The 20,489-nt window shown below is 23.9% G+C and overlaps 1 long non-coding RNA gene across 5 annotated transcripts in view; it reads right to left on the bottom strand.

Annotated features, from left to right (window-relative positions):
• The window catches only part of LOC129609887 (uncharacterized), a 59,167-nt gene extending 54,448 nt beyond the window's left edge, over positions 1 to 4,719 (bottom strand). For all 5 annotated transcript variants that reach the window (XR_008697052.1, XR_008697051.1, XR_008697050.1 and 2 more), the window contains exon 1: positions 4,149 to 4,719. This is a non-coding gene — a long non-coding RNA (uncharacterized LOC129609887). The remainder of the gene's footprint in view (positions 1 to 4,148) is intronic.
• Positions 4,720 to 20,489: the final 15,770 nt, after the last annotated feature.

Genomic DNA, 20,489 nt, shown 5'->3' with positions numbered 1-20,489 from the left:
AATACAACTATAAATTTTTATTTAAATACACTAATGCCTTAAATATGTATGCGTAGGTTGTATTGTTTATTGTATTTGTATTGTAAAGTATATAAGAGAATTTTCCAACTCAATTTTTAAAATAATGACAGCTTATTTCGTACTTATTTTATTAAATCTGACTGAACTCAATTCAACGTATCAGGGAAAGAATAAAATTTGCTAAATAGTGAGAGTGAGAAAAAGAGAGTATGTATTTAAATTGAAAATTTTATTTGAATGTATTCTGAGATTAACAAAAATAAATTCATATATTTCCTTGTGTATTAGAGAATTTCTAGTGCAAAAATAACAAAAACAAAAACAAAATACAATTTTTATGATTGTTAGAACATTTTTCTATTTTTCATGGAAAACTCTTTTAACAACGATCATAGAAAACAACCTTACTGTATTTAATAGAGAAAAAAAAATTTTTTTTCATTTTTACAAAGGTTATTTCTATTTCATGTAATTAATTAAAAAAATAATAACAAAAATAGTAAAAATAAAAAAAATTCTTAAGTTCTAATACAGGAAATACAAATAGAAAATTCATTATGAATTTTTATTGAGGTTTTTTATTTGAAAAGTACTACTTGTTATTATTTATGAAGTTGCAACCTTGAATTTAGAGGTTCTTTTTTTTTCCAATTACACTTTTAAAAATCTTTTATAAAATGATTTTACATCAATGATTACATTTGCGTAAATACTTGTACATTTTATAAAACATTTGATATTTTTTCTAATATTATTGAAATTAAAATAAAAAATTTAAAATTATTATTTAAATTTTTATAAATTTGTACAAAATGCAATAGAATTATTAGGATTTTCTTACTCATTTGAAATTTTTGCAATATTATTTAATAAATTCAAGAATAAATTGATTATATTTTTTGGCAGTATCGCATTTCTTTGGTCTTAAATATAGTAATGCGATTCTGTTATCTTTGTGTCTGTTCTTTGTCGACGAAATTATGGAAATTTATTCAAGTTTTCCCATTAAACGATTTTATATTGAATATTTTGCACATACATAATATGATCAACATAAATACATAATTCGTGAGTTGTGATTAGTTTGTTGAAGTGGCGACTGTGGAAAATAAGTAGATGCAAAACAAAATTATTAATAAAAAGTAAATTAGAAATTCTTCGAACGAAATATCATACAGATTAACAAATACGTTTGAAAAAATTTACTTATAATTAAATTCGATTAGAGTATATCCATTAAGGAATTCAAATGCAGCACATTTCCGTCTTTTACTAAATAATTGTATAATATTATTGTAAAAATATCAATCAATGAGCATTCCATAATACATGACTTTTAAATCTATAAAAATATGTGGTACAGGGTGTTCTATACAGAGGCTTATTGACATAAACCAGAGTGTAGATCTTCGTTAAACAAAAATAAAAAAACCTATCCTGCAAAACGCCTCCTATCTCAACCGACTTACGAGGTAGCCGCTCTTAAGGGTAGAAAAATTTTTTATATGCTGCCTTTATAGAAAATAGGCTATAACTTTTGCTGTATCATATATAACGGTACTTTCAGATATGCATTAGATGGTACAATCACCTATTTAAGAAGCACACAATCAACTCCAGAACTAAACTTTTAGTTTAGATACCTGGACCATTTAAGAATATACTCTTGAATTTTTTTTTTTTTGATTTAAACAACGGTATGTTTTTGGTGATGTAATAAAAATGTAATATAGCAGGTATTTAAAATTTTCCCAAAATTCACAGCTGTTACAGTTTGCGAAATAGATGAGAATGAATTTTCGAAGAATAATAGACATTCTAATGAAAGACTCTTTATTTCACAAACAAAATTAATGAAATTTTACAAGTTTTTATAATATCGAAGTTCAATTGTATTGATAACCGCCTACAGTACTTTCATAGTATATATTTTCTATATTTTCCATATTGTATATAGGTACGATATTTTCTATATTTTCCATATTGTACTATAGAATAGTACCTACAAACGTATGTAATTTAAAGTTAAAATGGAAACTTTCAGAAAAGAAAAAAAAAGCAATATGGCAGATGATTTTTAGGTTTCTAACTATAACTATAATTTTACATATATTTATTAAAATATTTGCACATTACAATACTATTTTAGATTTTCTCGAGTAAAAACAAAAAAAAAACACCACAAAAACAAAAACTATCAAAGGAATAGGAAATTTTAAAATTTTCAATGTGGTGTGATATTCAGATTATGCGCCACAACAGGTATGTGTTGTTATTAGTTTTCATATAACTACTTATTCATATTCATATTACATTTAGAGTTCATAAATGTTATAATCTAAAATACAAATAGGAATTTTATTTTACATATATTTTCGTACTTTATAGAAATGGTAAGAAAATTTAGGAAAATTTTAATTTCTTCAAAAATATTATATTATAAATTAATTTAGAATTTAATATTCATCAAAAATTAATTGTAATTTCAATTTATTAAAATGATTTTCATTTTTTACAACTTTATCATAGAAATTTTCAATTTGCATGTATCCCTACTTATTTTTACAACAATATACATTTCTACATACGTAATATGACTTCTTTATAAATATATATGTATGTATGTACATAATCTATATAAAATGTACATAGTATAAAACTGAAATTTTATAGTATGTACTGCCATTTTTAATTAGAATAATTTATTTGCCCTTAGTTATGGAAAAATAAATATTTGTAATATATACAAACATATTATTACGCTGTATATAAACATGTATGCTTATGTACATTATAGGATATGTATATACTGTAGTAAAATATTATTTTATTTTTTAAATATGAAAAGTAAAATATGTAATTACCTAACGAAAAAATATAAAATAAACAACATTGTGATTATAAAATAGTCATATTAAATAAATAATTACAAATTACGACTTTAAATTGCATATTTTCCATTATTACGTAGAAACCATGTTCGAATTTAAGACATTAGAACTTTAAAAAATTGCCTTAGAATCAAGTTGTTAAATAATATTTAGAATTAATTAAAGAATTAATTAAAATCAAACATTCTACATGTAATGTTGCGACAATTAATTATTTATTTACGATAGTTACGATAGATTTTTTAATAAACCATAATTAACCATAATTTCTTAATAAAAATATTCTTGTACCTCCGTTTTTACTATTTTTAATGAGAGTAAGAGAAAAAAAATTAAGAAATTAAATTGAAATTTATTTCTTGTTATTCATTCAATTCATTCAAAATACTTATTTATTACAATTTATTAGTCAATATTAATTAATTAAAATATATAATGCGTATGCTTCTGTATTAACCTCATAAAATTATAAGAAGAGAAAGAGAAAACAAATAATTTATATATTTGTAAATCTATATGCACATGTATGTATTCTGTTATTTATATATATATATATATATATATATATATATATATATATATATATATATATATATATATATATATATACATATATATATTTTAAATTAATATTGCTGTTTTAGAAAATTTTTCTTTTTTATTTTTAATTTTCTTTTATATAGCAAAATTTTCACTCCAATTAATTTTCTCTTTATAAAATATTTTTATTATTTTGCATTATACATATGCAATGGCACATTATACACACATGCATAAAATTATAGCATAAAAATAAATATTTAGAATATATATAAATTTATATACAAGAATATATTCGTTTATATACACATATGTGTGTAATATAAAAAATCATTCACAATAAGAAGGAAAAATATGTAGGTATACAAAATGTTTTTTTTAAGGTCGCACGTTTTTCTTATTATTGTTGCTATATTTTTAAATATTTTACTTCCACATATGTGCCTGTGTGTGTATTAATAATTTAGAGTATCATATATTTTTTGCTATTGCACATCAACAAGGTATAAGTATATACTCGTAATATATTGTAATTCAAGTAGAAATTTTATATATTTTTGGTTTTTTTTACAATAAATGTATAACAGAGTATAAATATATTATAGATAAATTTATACAATAGTATAATAATTCGCGTAAACCGGACCCACAATAATAATAATAACAATATAATAATAGAACAAAAGTTAAACGAACTCAATGGTAGTAGTAGTAGCAGCAGCAGCGGCATCAGCAACAGCAACAAAAATTGTTAAATTAAATTCCGGATCCAGGAAAAAAAAAATAATTTTTTTGATTTGAAGTTGTTTTCAGGATTTTAAAGATTAGAAAAATTCTTATTTTGTTTTTTTGTGTTTTTCGATTTTGACACTTTTATTTTTTTTGTCGCCGTACTTTTCACTCAAATCAATATAATAATAAAGTAGTATAACAATTTTTTATATGTAATAATTGCCACAAAATATATAAATAAATTGAAAAAAAAAAACAAAATAAAAACACAAAGTTATATTTTTTCGATTATTTCACAAAATTAATAATTTCGTAGCATATAGAGGAAAGAAGCACAATTCCAATAACGAATTTATAAAAACATGTACTTTCTAATTACAAATTTGTATGTATGTAAATTTACAATAATAAAACTACATATATACATGAATATATATGTATACATATAATTTCATTAAAACATATACAAGAGAATACAAAATTATTTTTCAGAATAAAAAAAACTGAAATAAAAATACGACCACAACAGCACGCGTAGCAGCTGATGACTAAATATTGCTAACTGACTGAAGCTTTTTCAAAGTACCCCCCAAAAATAATAATAATAATAAAAACAGAACATATACTAAAATATAACATCCAAAACAATACAGAGTTATACTTACAATTTTATATAAGAATTCAGTGAAAAATAAGCAAAATTACAATAATCAGTTCAAACAACATAACATTTAACATAACAGAAAATCAACATAATGCTTGAATTTCTTTTATAAAAACATAATATGTAGTATGAATGTATTGAAGTTATGAGTATATTTTGTATTTTAATTACTTAAATTTTTTATAATTGTGTATGTAGACTTTTTAAATAGAGAAAATTTTTCTAAATTCTTTATTTTTCTCTACAAAAAAGTGAGTGTATTCAATGTTGTTTTAGTAATGAAAAACATGGAAAAACTATATGAGGTTGTGTGAGTTAGTAATTTAAAATATGTTTGTGTAAATGAGATAGTATTTGTAATTTACTCTTTTTATATTTACTAGAAAAAAGAATTTCAGCGCGTTTTATTTTATTCAATTTTATTTTTGAGAAAGAGAAGAACAAGAGCGTACAAGGTATATTTACTTTGCACACCAACACAAATGCATATATGAATGTTTTTATTCTTACCTGATTTAACTTTAAAACCATTCTCATTTACAAACTATGTAAATAAAATTAATTGTTGCCAAAATGCCATTAAATTATCTTTTTATTTAGCAATTGAATATTATTAAAAATATTATTTATCACAAAAATATTATTTTTCGTCTCGTTTTTGATTCTCTTTCAAGGCGAATAAGCGATCACGCCCTTAATAAGTAATAACTTGAAGTGAAATTTAGTCAATCAAGAAATTAATTTAAGATAAAGTTGGGTCAAGCCAGTCCAACCAGTGAAAGCACTGCTTTTAAAAACAAACTATGTATACCTATTATGAGATTAACACTTTTCATTCTTATACGAAACCATTTCAAATATTGCATACATTTGGGATGAACAATTTATGCAGCCTTTGAAATAAAGCAAAAAAACATTTAAAAGAGGTGTTAACATAATACTCGATTTTAAGGGTTACTTGCGGGAATTAAGAAAAATAATTATATTTTTCAATGCAATGGAATTTACCTTCAGCTTTCTGCATTTATAAAAATTTGAAATATAAGGTGCCGAAAATTCAAATTTTACAAATTTCGAGAGACGATAACTTGAAAGGGGATGGAGGTGGAAAAAAATTTTTTTCTAAAAATCTAACGAATGAACTATTTTTTAGTGTCTAATAAAGCAAGATCTTTAAATGAAAATATTCTGTATTTCTGGTCATAATTTAAAAATCAAACAATGTTCATGAATTTTTTAAAGTTTTAATGTGGGAACAATTTTTAGTTTTTTCCAAAAAAAAACAAATATTTTTCCAAAAACCCCTTATACGTAGAAATTCAGTAAAAACCGGCTGAATTTTATAATTGATTCTAGCAATTTAATTTAAGACCTTACGCTTACAATCTTATACTATTCAACGTGGTTTATCAACCTATATTCATTCCATATATTTTCTCGGATTAACGAATGGCCTATACTCGTTTCTTCGTAAATAATTGGCAACACTATATCGGTTGATTATGAGAATACAAATAATGTAATACATACTAGTATTTGATTAAATGAATCTGAGACGTTCTTAGGATATGGTCATGACAAGTCATGATAATAATTTAATTACAATTTCAATTTTTAATCTCTGTTATTGTTTCGAAATCTACTGTAGTTCAAATTACGAAAAAAATTTAAATATAAAATACATACATAATAGTAATAATTAGTTTAATAATCTATTTTATTACTTTACCGTTTAACACTTTTCTCAAACGTTAATGCTTCTTAATATTTATACATTTTCTACCATACGCCCACAGCATTCTTTTACTGAGAATATAGGTGTGTATTTTCTTTTTTATTTTGTAAATACTAAGCTTACTATACAGTTTTGCTCTCAAATTATTCTCTCTTGTTTTTCTTAACATATGTTGCATGTATAGAAATCCCTATCCCGTATGTGTGTATTCGTAGAATAAAAATTGCACATCCTATTGAAATTTAAGATGACATAAAAATGGGAAAATCTTTAAATGGAATAATTTCATGGATTCCAATCAAATTTTTACTAATAATCAAAAGGTTAGATGGTGGTAAATTGGTTGAATAATATTTGTATTAAGTAGAGAAATAAAATTAGAAACAGAAATAGAACAAAAATATAAAATGAAAAATTTATCTAGAGTAAGAAAAAGCATAAAAAAACAAGATGTTAAAAGAAAGAAAGGCAATAAAAATAAGAAGTAATAAATTTGTTAAAAAGAGAAAGCGTGCGCATTTGAAATTGAAGTAATTTGTTTCTTCTAATAGAAGATTTCTTTATTATTTTGTATATAAATATATATTTTTTTTCTCAAAAAAGTACATATATAAGCTCTCATTTACATAAGTGGTTAATCTGTAGTATCACTTATATAACGGGGTTCATATTAAGAATTTTTTTGAATAAGGTACTCTAATGTTGATATGCCAGAATTGAAAGTATATAGACACCTTATATGTATATATATTGTTGTAAGTTGTTTCGTGGAATCTTGGGAGAGTAGGGAAGACTTATAATAGAACAAGTGAATTGGAGGTATATAAAACTATTTTCTTTAAATATAACATGACAAAAACATCTTGCTATAATATACTAAAATGAAATCTATATTCGGTATATTCCAAACTTGTAGCTTTTGTCTAAAAAGCAATTTTGAAATTTAATTGTTTAGATCTAATCAGTTTTTTGTTTGATTATAACTCAGACAGTAGAGGATCTTCCACTTTTCCATAATTTATCAATTACATTTTCGAACATAAATAAATTTTTGACGGATTCACTTTTACTTTAGAGACGAAAAAAGGTTATCCACAGAAATTTCTTATTTATTTACAGAAATTTTACCTCAATTTTGATATTACAGGTATCGAAAATACCTACTTCAATCAACAATTAAAATTAATTATTCGAAATATTTTCACATGTTTGCATGATTTTCAAAGCGTTAATTTGTGCTGACTTTAAAAATAACCCAGTGGCAGAGATTTCATTGAAATATTTTAATTAGTTTGATTTTTAGTTTTAGTATATCTAGCGTTTACTTTAAAAAATAATAGCAAAAGTATTAAAATTGGCCAAAATAAATGTAATTAACAATATGTTGTGGTAAAATTAAACGGCCTTTTTTACGAAAAGGTAGACCTATCATATATCTTAAAAAATTCAGTTTTGGGATATATAAATCTATGTCCCATAGAACAAAAGTTTCGTCTCTCACCATAGGATACAACGACATAGATGATAGATTTATTTATATATTTTTTCTAAAATCCCCAATTAATCAATATTTTTTAAATGTGGATTACAACTTAACTTTCAATCATCTCGTTAATTGTAACATATGTAAATGCGAAATATTAAAATTTTATTAATTCATAGCAACAATAAAAAAGAAGAATACAATACAAAAAATTATCAGCTATGTAGGATATTAAATTCAGAGAGAGGAAAAAAGGATAATATGTAAATAACAACAACAAAATAATAATCTTAGAAGTCCTTATTTTTCCAATTTAATTAGCAGTATTTCGGCAATATTTGCTAATCTGATAGATGATATATTTTTATTGTTAGGAAATTAATAATTAAATAATTTACCCCAAAAAAAAAAAAAAATAAGTACAAGACCCAAAAAAAAGTGTAAATATGAAATTTCTGAAAAAAATATTTTTAAATTCAATATAATTTGCGAATTTCATCGAGAATTTCGACATCCTACACAGCTACACCACAAAATATTTCATTAATAAATGATTTACAGATTTGCAACAACAACGAAAATACAAATGTATGTACAAAGAAAAACAATTCAAAATTTTAATGTAACTAAACACCAACACATTAACAAATTTTATTAAGCATAATTAAAAATTAGAGCATGTATAGAATTTGTAATGTTTATTTTTTTTTGTGAAAATAATTTTCACCTACGAATTTTCTCTAAATACTGCCTACATATTAATAGTAACAAGCAGTACAGAGTTTTTGTAAAAAAAAGGAAAACCCCAAAAAATCTCTCAAAACAAATATTTTGCGAGAAAAAAATTTGCTTTATTTACTTTTATCCGTTTACATGTATTGTGAATTTATAAATTATATACTTTGTTTTTGTATTATATATTTAATACTTACACACACCTTATTTTGTTAGGTTAAGTTGAATTGTGAATATGAATATGGAAAACCATGTAGTAATGAGTGTAGTGAGTAGTTCTCTGGTGAACTTAAAATCGTGCAACAAATTAAGAAAAGAAAAATATTTTTGTAGGAAGAGAGAAATATTATAGTGAGAATAATTGAGAAGAACAATGAAAGATAGAATCACAAAAACAAAAAAAAATTATATTATTTTTTTAAATATACACAGTCGCAATGCTCCCAATACTCGCAAGAATTGAGTAATAATAAAATTCAATAAGAGTACATACAGGCGCAGAACGGAATTTTACACAAGATAAAGGTGTAGAAAAAAAGCGAATTGTAATTTTTTTTTCATGTGTTAAATTCTTAAGTAGAGTAGAGACGTAATTATGCTCGTCACTACATTTTTATGCTATAAAACAGAATGCTCTTAAAGAAATATAATCGGACCAATTTTAATGATATAAAAAGAGTAGAAAAAAAAGACAAAGTGAAATAATAAAAACCAATAAACGAGAAAAAAATACATAGGGTTTATAAAGATAGCAACAGCTATAAGAAAATTTACAAATAAAACTGACAAGAAAAGAAAAAAGAAACAAAATCTTTTGAAAAGTTGTTAACAATAAAATACTGTCTTCCATCTCTCTCCCCCCGTCCAAATTTATTAGGGATTTGAAAAGGTTTAATGTTCTTTTAGGCTTACCAGTATGACCATGTTAATTGTGACTTGATAATTTTTTAGTGTCATAAATTTTTATTTTAAATTTCTTAAAATGGTTTTTTCGCATTTAATTTTGTTTTTTAATATTAATTATTTTACGATAAACATTATTTACAATTAAAGTGAGTTTTGATGTTAATGAGAGGCCAGAAATAAAATCAAATAATACTAAATTTAATTGACAGTTTGTAATTCATCATTTAAAACGTCCTTTTGCCTTTACAATATGTGTGGTTGAATGTTTCTAGATCCGGTTATAGTGAAAGAATTTGTAGTTATTCTAAGCTTAGTGCTAATTAAGAATACAACTCACATTTTTAAAATTTTTGCTCACAACACTCAAAATATTAAAAATTTCAAATAAGCAGCGCGATCTTGTTGTCTATTTTTAATTCATAGCATTTGAAAAAATTTTTAATTCACAACACTCAGAATATTAGAAATTTCAAATAAGCAATGGCACCTCATTGTCCATTTTTCAATCGCATATTATTTAATAGCAAAATAGCACGAATTGGCATCTCTAATATACTTTATCACATTTTACATTATCATAAAACCAAAATTGTATTTCAAGCACACTTTTGTTATTTTCTTCATTTACTCTGGTTGTTTTTTTTTTCTCTCTTTTTATTACATTATCTTGAACAAAATTTCATCGCTTGTATGTACGGTCGTGACTGTTCTTGTATAACCATTTGTGTAATGTTATCACATAAAATGCTAGCTTATATTTCTGTATCTATACATACATACGTACATCATATAACCTCATATAAGCTCTTAATATTATTTTAGAATTTTGATGAAATTTCCTTTTCTCGTTTTCATTTTATTACCTTTTTTACTTTATTTGTTGGTTGGTAGTAAAAAATAATAAAAAAAAAAAATAAAATCGTTTTCCCTTATCTTTGCAAATCATTTAAGAAAAGAGATCAAATCAAGAGTTCTTCGGTTACAAAGTAACTTTCAAAAATGAAACCATAAAGAAGGTGAAATAATAAATAAAAAAAAAAAACCAGAAAAAAATAAAAATAAAAACGCTAAATAGTATTTTCATCTCTTTCACATTTACATTTTGATATGGTGGTTGGTTTTTTTTTTTTTGTATCTTATAAATATGCAAATTTTAGCTCATCTTCTTTTAATTTAATTGTAAAAATCTGGAGCATATTTCATGCTATACACTTTTTCATCATATCACCACCATTTTATTGCTAACGCGTCAACGTAGACTTGTGTAAGAAAAAAATTTTGTAAAATACAAAGGTAAATAAAAATTTTTAAGTTAAATAGAGAACTAAAATTTGTGATTGTTAAAAAAATTATGCATTGTACAAGTCTTATAATGGCGGAGACAAGAAAAAGCAAATTAATGAAACAAATGATTCTTACAGACTGGGAATTCGGGCAGGGGATTTTATCGTATAGCTAGTTCAGCTGAACCTTAAGTACTTAATCATAGTTGAAAGATTTTTACCTTGTATACAATTTTCGTTAAAACTAAAGTGCAATAACTGTTGTTTGTTATCACAATGAATTTAATTGATGCCGTTCAATTTGTCTATTGTTTTAAAGAGAGCCTTTTTTTCGCTATTACCGCTTGCTTTAGTTCAACAATGGATTACTTGAATTGAAGAATGATGTATAAATGAATATCAAACAAGGCTGAGGTTTTACGGTGTTCTCATTTGTCTAAGTTCTATGAGTTATTGATATTATGTAACTTGGTAACATTTTAAATTTCATAACGTATTCCGATTATTGGAGTATCTCACTAACCAAGTTTTTCGCTGATGAATTACTCATCAAAATGGTTTGCTTATGCGAGACAAAATGCACTAAATTAAAAGAATAAATTTTAGAATTTAACAAGTAGAACGTAAATTATACAAAGACAAAATTAATTGGAACAAGAAGTTAAAGTTTTGTCCGCTGACATTTGTTTATAAAAACAATGTAAGTAAACATTGAAATATTTTTTTTTTTTAAATAATTTTACTTACCTTATAAAATCAAGCTCTTGGAAACTCAATGGAGAGCTTGCCATTCACAATTGCTTATACAGAAGAACCAGATTTTGTTTTGTTTTTTGTTGTTTTCCTAAATAATATTAGTTAAGGATCTGAAAATAAAAAATATAAGAATTTTTAAATTTTTATATATTTTTCAAGAAAATTAAATTATTTAAAAAGTCCACACTATCAATCGCAGTTTTTCAATAAAACTCCGATTTGTTTTGGATTTTTTTGCATAAAAATTTAATCTGAGCATTCACTTTTTATCATTCATTTTTCTAATTAAATCTAATAATTTTTATAAATTTTATTTTTCAAAAAAACTTTTATGATTGCAGATTTTATGACATGAAATAAATTTACAAAATGTTTCCTTGATGAAAATAAAACCAAAAATTTCAATCATAATTATTGATTTATTCATTTTGATTAATGCCTTCTTTACTTCAAAATAAATCATAACATCAAATCATTCACCCACCCATTGAATTCACAAAATTCATAACATTCACAACCCTAAGTATCAGATTATGCTATGTCATTGATTTTCAATGGCAGATGGTAGTAATATTATAACCGCGTCTGTGTGCATTACCAAATCTGATTGATGATAAAACTCAATGAAAAAAAAAATTTTTTTTGACAAAAAATTTGAATAAAATTTAAAAATAATTGAAAAAAAAATTTTTTTTTTTGACAAAAAATTTGAATAAAATTTAAAAATAATTGAAAAAAAATTAAAATGCACAAAATATTTTTACGCGTACGTTAATTTTAATTTATTAAAACTAAAAAGAGAAAACAGAAAAAATTTCGAAATTGTTATCAATGCCATCATTGGAAAATTTTTTTTTAAATTTTACTAGTCAATTGAGAAATATTTAATATGATTGTAGTGCTAGGGCATGAGTGAAGAGGTAGGAAAACATACATTGATTTATTCAAGTGAAAATATTTTACAAAGACCGAAATGACCTAAAAATATGCAATTTTAATGAAATTTATTAATTTTTAATTCTTGTCAAAATCTTCTGTCAAAATCCTGTAAATTGTCTTTTTCTTTTATAGTTGGAAAATGTGCAGTAATTAAATAAATACTCCATAATTGTTCTTTGAAATATAAAAATGTTTTCTCAAGTATAGTTTTCTCACTATAGTTGGCGAACAATTTCCTAGTATATGAAAATGATTTTTAGCTATAGTAATATTTTACAATTTCTATATGAGAATCGAATTATATGTTATTGAAGTTCGTGCTTTAAAAAAAGAAAAATCATTCTGAATTTATTTATTTTCAAAGATTTCAATTTCCTACACTCATAGTATAAAAGTTTTGTATGCAAATATAATTTAAAAATTTTATTTAAACAAATATAAGAGCTCCACTTTATCATGATATTATTTGAAAAATCCAAAGTATAATTATAGCAGTGTGCCTAAAGAATTATTAATGAAAGTGTTAACTTTTGAGTTTTTTTCCGAAATGTAGAATAACTAGAGTAGCTAAAATTTGTTCTATAAAGATTGTTGTGCTGTTGTTCAAGAATAAAACAGTAATTAGATCAGGTCTAGTTCTAACTTGTTCGATGCCTTACGCGATTTCCAAATTGTACATTGCGCATAGCTTTACCGTACCTGTTTTCCGGCACTCGTTGTATATGCTTGCTTTGCATATATGGTATAGATCCGGCACAGAATTAGATGCACAGCAACAGTAGTAAATTGCTTGTATTGCGCTAGAAATTGATATGAGAGAAAATATTGCACTCGTTCAAAGGCAAAGAATAATATCACTCTTTGTACAGCAATTTTTCATTGGCTAACATTATTTTTGCAATGCAAGTTTCTAAAAAACTTGTACTCTAATTTTTAATTTAAATTAGTTTTTTCTATTTCTAGTTCAAATACTCTTATAACAATATTTTTTAAAATAATTGGTGAAAATTAATAAAAAATTTCTAAATAAAAGAAAAATTAATTTGCTTTAAATTTTATCAATAATTCACTATTAACGAAGTAAAGACACATTCGAAACTAATCTTCATTATTGATTTTGTTGATTTACATTGCAGTCAGCACATATTCAAAGTTTTACATTTCATTTTATGTCCTCTTTTAATTTTATATATGAAAGAGTCTATTACAAAGAAGTGCAAAGTTTTCAACACGTTAAAATGTATAACAAATCGCCAGGTCAATATTACTAAAATTTTTGTTATTAGGGCCTCATAATAAATATTAAAAGCTATAAAAAAAGTATTTAATTTCAAAAATCATTGCTAAAAACAAAAAATATTTATGATTGTGTTGCAAATTATTTATTTTTACAATTATTATTCATGAAAATTTCAATAAATTTAAAGTTAAAACTGACACAAATTTTTCAATAAAGCACAAAAACTATATTGAAAAATTTATGAACACAAAGAAATCATGAAAAAAGGATTGAAATAATTGAAAATTCATTTCACATAATTATTGATAATTTTCACACAGAGAAAAATAAAAACCCATTGATTTTGAGTCCAAAATCTGAGCTTAAAAGCTTGCTGTACTTTTGTACAGCTCAATAACAGACATATTGTTTTTAAATGTAATTTTGCATTTTTCGATTTGTTTTTGAACAATAAATTGTTTTTCTTTTATTTCAATCTTGTATTTTTTTAATTTTCATAATACTTTTCGTTGATTTTTGCTTAAATGAATGCTGTGACTGATTAAATGATGCCCAAAACAAAAGTGGAAGGGAGACAAAAAATAAAAGAGGTTTATGAAACCCCCGCAAAAATTAAATAATATAAAAATTTATAGTATGTATGAAACAGAACTGACGTGACAATTAAGTATAGTAAATTTTTTCTGTATATAATATTTGATGTGATATAATGTGTGTGCATTTGTACAGTAAAAAAAAAAATATGAAAGGTAATTTGCTTTGTTATGTGCATGGCCCAATTTCAAAAGATTTTTAAATAATTTATATAGTAAAAAAAAAAGTAAAAATAAAAAATGGTAAGGAAAATGTCAAATGAATGCTGCAACGAAAGAGAAAAGAGTAAAGACGAAGAGTGAGAGAGAGAAAAAGAGAAAAGAAAGAGATCAAAAATTATTTAATGTTTGTATTGTATCGGTACTGTACTAGGTACCTTAAAATTTTTATTGTGATTGGAAACATAATGCCGTTAACCCAGTTTTCATTTTACAAATTTTTTGTAAATTTTATTAAATTTTTTATTTATTTTTGTTGTAACTCTTTTTTGTATAGTATTAAGCTGTAGCAGTGTGGTATGAAAATTTCATTTTTTAAATATTTGTTAATTATATCATAAGTTAAAAAAAAAAAACAATGCTATAATTAAAAATTATTTTTGATTTAATTTTTTGTTGTTTTGGCTGCTTATACGTTCAAAAGTCCTTTTTAGAAATATTTTCTAAATCATTAATAAAATATTCATAAAATAAACTCAATAAATTGCAATAATTTTAGTAAGGAGTTGCATAATTACAATTCGTGCTTTTGCCAAAACAAATCGAAATCGAAATTTTCAGCAGGCATATGACGTACTTTTATATGTCCAAAATCAATGTGTTTAATTAACAAATCGATTTTCAAACGAATTTTCAACATTTTTGTGAACTAAGTCTATAATAAAATTAAAAAAATATAATGAATCTTAAACATAACGAGTTCTTTTTCTAATTGCATTTTATTCTAGACAATTTTCAAGCCAAATTCATATACCTTTAAATCCAGTAATATTAGTTTCAATGAATTTTTAAAATATTTAATTTCATTCTAATTAGCTTTATTTCATATCAATTCTTTCATATAATCTGTCTTTCTGCACAACAAAGAGCCCGAAAAATTATCTCCTCAGCCGAATTTGCGCCTCAGAAAATTATCAAAATTCGATTTTCCTACAACATATTTCTCGGAAATTGTAATTTTTTTCAAATTTCCAAAAAAGTAAAGAACTTTAATGTCAAATATATTGCCACCAAAATTTATAATTATTTATCTTGACTGGTTCATAAAGATAAGCCGTCGAATTCCATAGTTATGTTCATATATTATTTTAAATTTATTTTCTCATCCTAAAGTTATGCAATACAAGGATATTTCGTGATTTTAAGAAAATTATAGAAATAACAGACGTTTCTTTTTTTTTAACCAAAAAAAAATGTTTTTAATAATTTTTTTTCAGTTTAACTTAAAGGAAATGTACTCGTTCACAAACCTTTTCAATTATTATATCAAAGTCGTTTGATTAGTTAGAGTTTATCATGTACTATGCATGTTCTCTTGCTAAAATTTATTGTTCTCTATTCTGAATATCTTAAATTTCATTTAAGAGTGTCTGCAACAAACGATTCTTAAATAAAAATTTTTAATAACGTTAACAAATCGTTAACATAATTACAGTGCGCATCGTCTATCGTATATGCCCTTATACATAAAACTAATTTTGTTTATAACTAATTTTAAAATATGTACATATATATATGTTTATAAATATGATGCAATATCGCACTACTTAATATATGAAAACATCAATATATCCCGAAGTAAAATTATTATAAATGCACGAATATATGCAATACAAACATAATTTATATAAACTTAATAATTATTAAGTTAGTAAACATGTACATTAAATATAAAATTTTCTCCTATGTTATTGCAACCTGTATATCTGGTATATATACTATTGCAAATATCATTAGATAAAATTTTATAAGAAAATAATGTTAATAAGAAATAGAAGGCACTCTATACATATATATATATTACCGTATAACACTATATAGCTTAACATATTTAGACTATTATTTATGAACCTAGAATTTTAACTTTCATATATAATTTTCGTAATAGATTAAAATAGTTTTTTCATATTTAGTTTTATTTAACTGTTATACATATATATACATACATAATATAGTACATGCCTTGTATGCATTTACTGTCATCCTTAAAATTCTTATATAATCCCAACTAAAATCATCATCATTACTTTATCATCATTATTATTATTCTAATCATTATCAATTCTATAATCTTGTATATAAAGTTACAATGTACGAGTATATATGCTTTACTTCATAACTAACTTAAATAGCATTCTAGATATTATACACTTTTTCTTTTTATATTACAATCATTAACTCTAACATATTTTTATCAATTTTTTTATGATCAAATATCAAATTAGAAAAGTTTTCATTAAAAAAGGAGTTAGACATATGCACTGAACATAATTATATATAGATATATATACATTTGAATAAGTATTAATAAACCAGGAGACACAGAAAGGAAAATAGAAAAAAAAGTGATAAAAGAAAAACATTTTTTTATTACAACAAAAATAAAGCTATAAGAACGAAACTAGGACATTTAAGTGTTTAAGTATATGAAAAACATTTATGATCTTTTCCATTTACTATAACACAACGTAAAGGTTGACAAGAAAGGATATTAAGAAAACTTATATATACTTATAGAAAATATAAAAAAAAATATTAAGTTTTATATAATATTTTTATACTGTCTTACATATATATGTATATACCTATGCACAAACCGTATAAAAAAAAAACAAGAGAAATTTTTTTAAGAAGTTCAATTATAATTTAGAAAATTAATTGACAGTATATATAAAAGATTATTATTCTATAAAAAGAAACAGAAGATTGAAATTAATTGAATAAGTAAAAAAAAGTAAATAATAGGGTAAATAAGTTTAGAAAAACAATGAGAATTAAGAATAATCAGAATGTTTACCCCATCTTAATGATTTATAGTGTGTAAAGTCAAAATCTAGGTCGCATATAAAATAAGATTCATTAAGATTTACATTAAGCATAAGATATTGTGTAAAATTTTCCAGAAATTTTTAATTTTTTTGCAAATTATTAACTTCAATATTGAAATGACAATATCTTTAATTTAAAAACAAAATTTTATATATAATCATTAATGCAAATGGTGTAATATAACCATAATGAATTGAATTAGGTGAGATGTCATGTCGAAGTTAATACTGAAATTTATTATTGAAATTCTTATAAGATTTTTACGAATTTCTAAATTTTGTTATGAAGTTCAAAATTTTGGAGAAAATTTCTGACATGAAAACTAGAGACAGAGAAAGTTTACTTCAAATGTCAAGCAGAACTCGAAATATATCGTGTCAAGTTTTAAAATATTCAATAAAATTTTATTAAAATACAAATCATTTTCATATTATAATAAAGTTGGGTCAAACCAATGGTTTGTATTGTAGCACTTTTCCCTTCAACAAGTTTAAATACTGCTTTTAAAAACACTCTATGTATAGCTACCACACTATTAAAATTATTTTCATTCATAAACGTCAAACGATACTATTTCTAGGATTGCATATATTTAGGATGAACGATTTATGCAGTCTTTGAAATAAAGCAAAAATTAATATGAAGAGGGGTTAACATAATGCTCGATTTTAAGGGATAATTGTGTGAGTTAAGAAAAATAATTATATTTTTTAATTTCATGAAATAAAATTTATAGAAATTTGAAAAAGCTTGGCGTTTCGGATATATAAGGTGTCAAAAATTCAAATTTTACAAATTTCAAGAGGCGATAACTTGAGAGGGGGTGGAGATGGAAAAAAATTTTCTTCTAACAAAATGAAGCATTTGTTAGTGTCTAAAAGCCCCTAAAATTTCAAGCTTCTACAGGCTGGGGTCTTGAAGAAAAATGACATCAAAAATTTGGAAAAAAAGGTCTTTAGATAACGGTAAATTTGAACGGCCATTTTGTTTTTCTAAAGTTTAATTGTAGTATACCGCGCTAGGGTAAGCAAGCCACTGCCTTTCTGCGTTTGCAAAATTTCAAAAATGCTTATGGTTTCATTGCAACAAATAGTTAAAATAGGCCATTTTTAGTGTTTTGGGAGGGTATAACTTCTAAAGGGGGGAAGATAGGTAAAAATTTTGTTCCACGAGAATAAGTTTCTAGTAAAGATCTATGTACGTATTAAATTTCGGCTTTCTATCTTTAAGAATGTAGAAGTTTTGTAAACAGACACACGGACAGACAGACGGACGGACGGACGGACGGACGGACAGAGTGAAACTAATAAGCACTTTTTTTCAAAAAATTTTTGGAAAAGTGCTAAAAAGCAAACAGTAGTGTAGTAGTATTTATTTATTTAAATTAGATGCTCTTTAAAAAACAATAATTTTATAAGAAAAATTAATTTCTTTAAGTATAGAAAAGGAAATATTTTTATATAATTTTAATTCATATTTGAAATAATAGACAATTTCATACATAAAAAATAATTCCAAATTCATTTAAAAATGCACACAGATTGCATAGTGTAGGGCGAGTTCCCCTACCTGTCGACAACAAAAACGAAATTTCATTTTTATCGTTAAATAACTTTGTTCAGAATGAAAATTTTGAATTTTTTTTAATACACATACCCTGCTAGATAATTTATTTTCTACATTTTAAAAAAAAAAAAAAAATTATGAGAAAATAAGAAAAATCTAATCTTTAAAGAAAACTCTATTGTCACTATAGCGATGTGCGTGTCCATGTTCTTGGGGACGCTATGTATTGTATTTGTGAGCCTATTATTTATATTGTAAATTTTCCGCAAACAAAATTTTGTTAAAATCTAAGTTTAATTATATTTAATCTAACATGCAGCAAGTACGAGTAGTATATACGTTAGGTAAGTAACACACGATACTTAAAATCATATAAAACTGAAACTGCTATTAGTATAATCACAAAAAACTTCGAAATCTACCGTTAAAATACTTAGGCTAGAAATTTAGAAGAGCAGAAAAATATTCTCGGAAATGGAAAACACTTTCTAAAAGTGTAAAGAATTTAAGAATAATTATTTTTTTTATAGGAAATTACTGCTGTCCACACAGATAAAGGCGTATAGAGAAACGGAAACTGACTTAACATTTATTTAAAATAACCAAAAATTAAATTTTACTAGAAAATAGTTTGAGAGCTCACTGATATTATAATAGAATGTTCTTGAAAAATTTGATATAACTATTCATTTAAACGTACTAAATGTGTCAATAAGGTATTCAAATTATTGTGGTAATAAAATCGAATTTCTTTTAATATTAAAATATATTAAGATTTTCATTTTAGACTTTGAACAAGCTAGCGAATATTGTAATTTTAAGATTAATATTTTGAAATTTATTGAATATTGAATAACAAAATATATTTATTTAAGTAATCCTTAAGAATTAACACATTAAAACATCGTTTTTATGTTCCTATAACATTTTTTTTTGTTTTAAATTACCATAAATTTTTAATTTTGTTCATTTTTTTCATAATTAGTTAAAAACACATTGTTGAACAGCACTGGACACTACAATTCGCCTTATATGACGCTTAAATAACGTCCAATGACGTGTTAATATTTAACCAGAAATGTACTTTTAACTGCAATAATATTGAAAGTTTGTCTTTAAAATAACCTGCCAAAAAAAAGGGCTGAAGAATAACCAGAAAACATGATAATAAACAATAAATTATAATAAATGGATTAACATTAAAGTGAAAAGTTAATTTGAATGATTAAAGGTGTTTCCAAAATTATTTTATACACCTAATTACTGCATGTATACATGGAGTGCAGTAATTAGGTGTAATATAATGAAAAAATATATTCAAAGAAACCAAAATTACATTTTAAAAGACCAAAAATTA

The sequence above is a fragment of the Condylostylus longicornis genome, unplaced genomic scaffold, assembly GCF_029603195.1.
Source record: "Condylostylus longicornis isolate FDR11 unplaced genomic scaffold, ASM2960319v2 ptg000004l, whole genome shotgun sequence".
NCBI classification, from domain to species: domain Eukaryota; kingdom Metazoa; phylum Arthropoda; class Insecta; order Diptera; family Dolichopodidae; genus Condylostylus; species Condylostylus longicornis.
The sequence above is the reverse complement of the archived record's forward strand: the minus strand, read 5'-3'. Positions and strand labels throughout refer to the sequence as shown.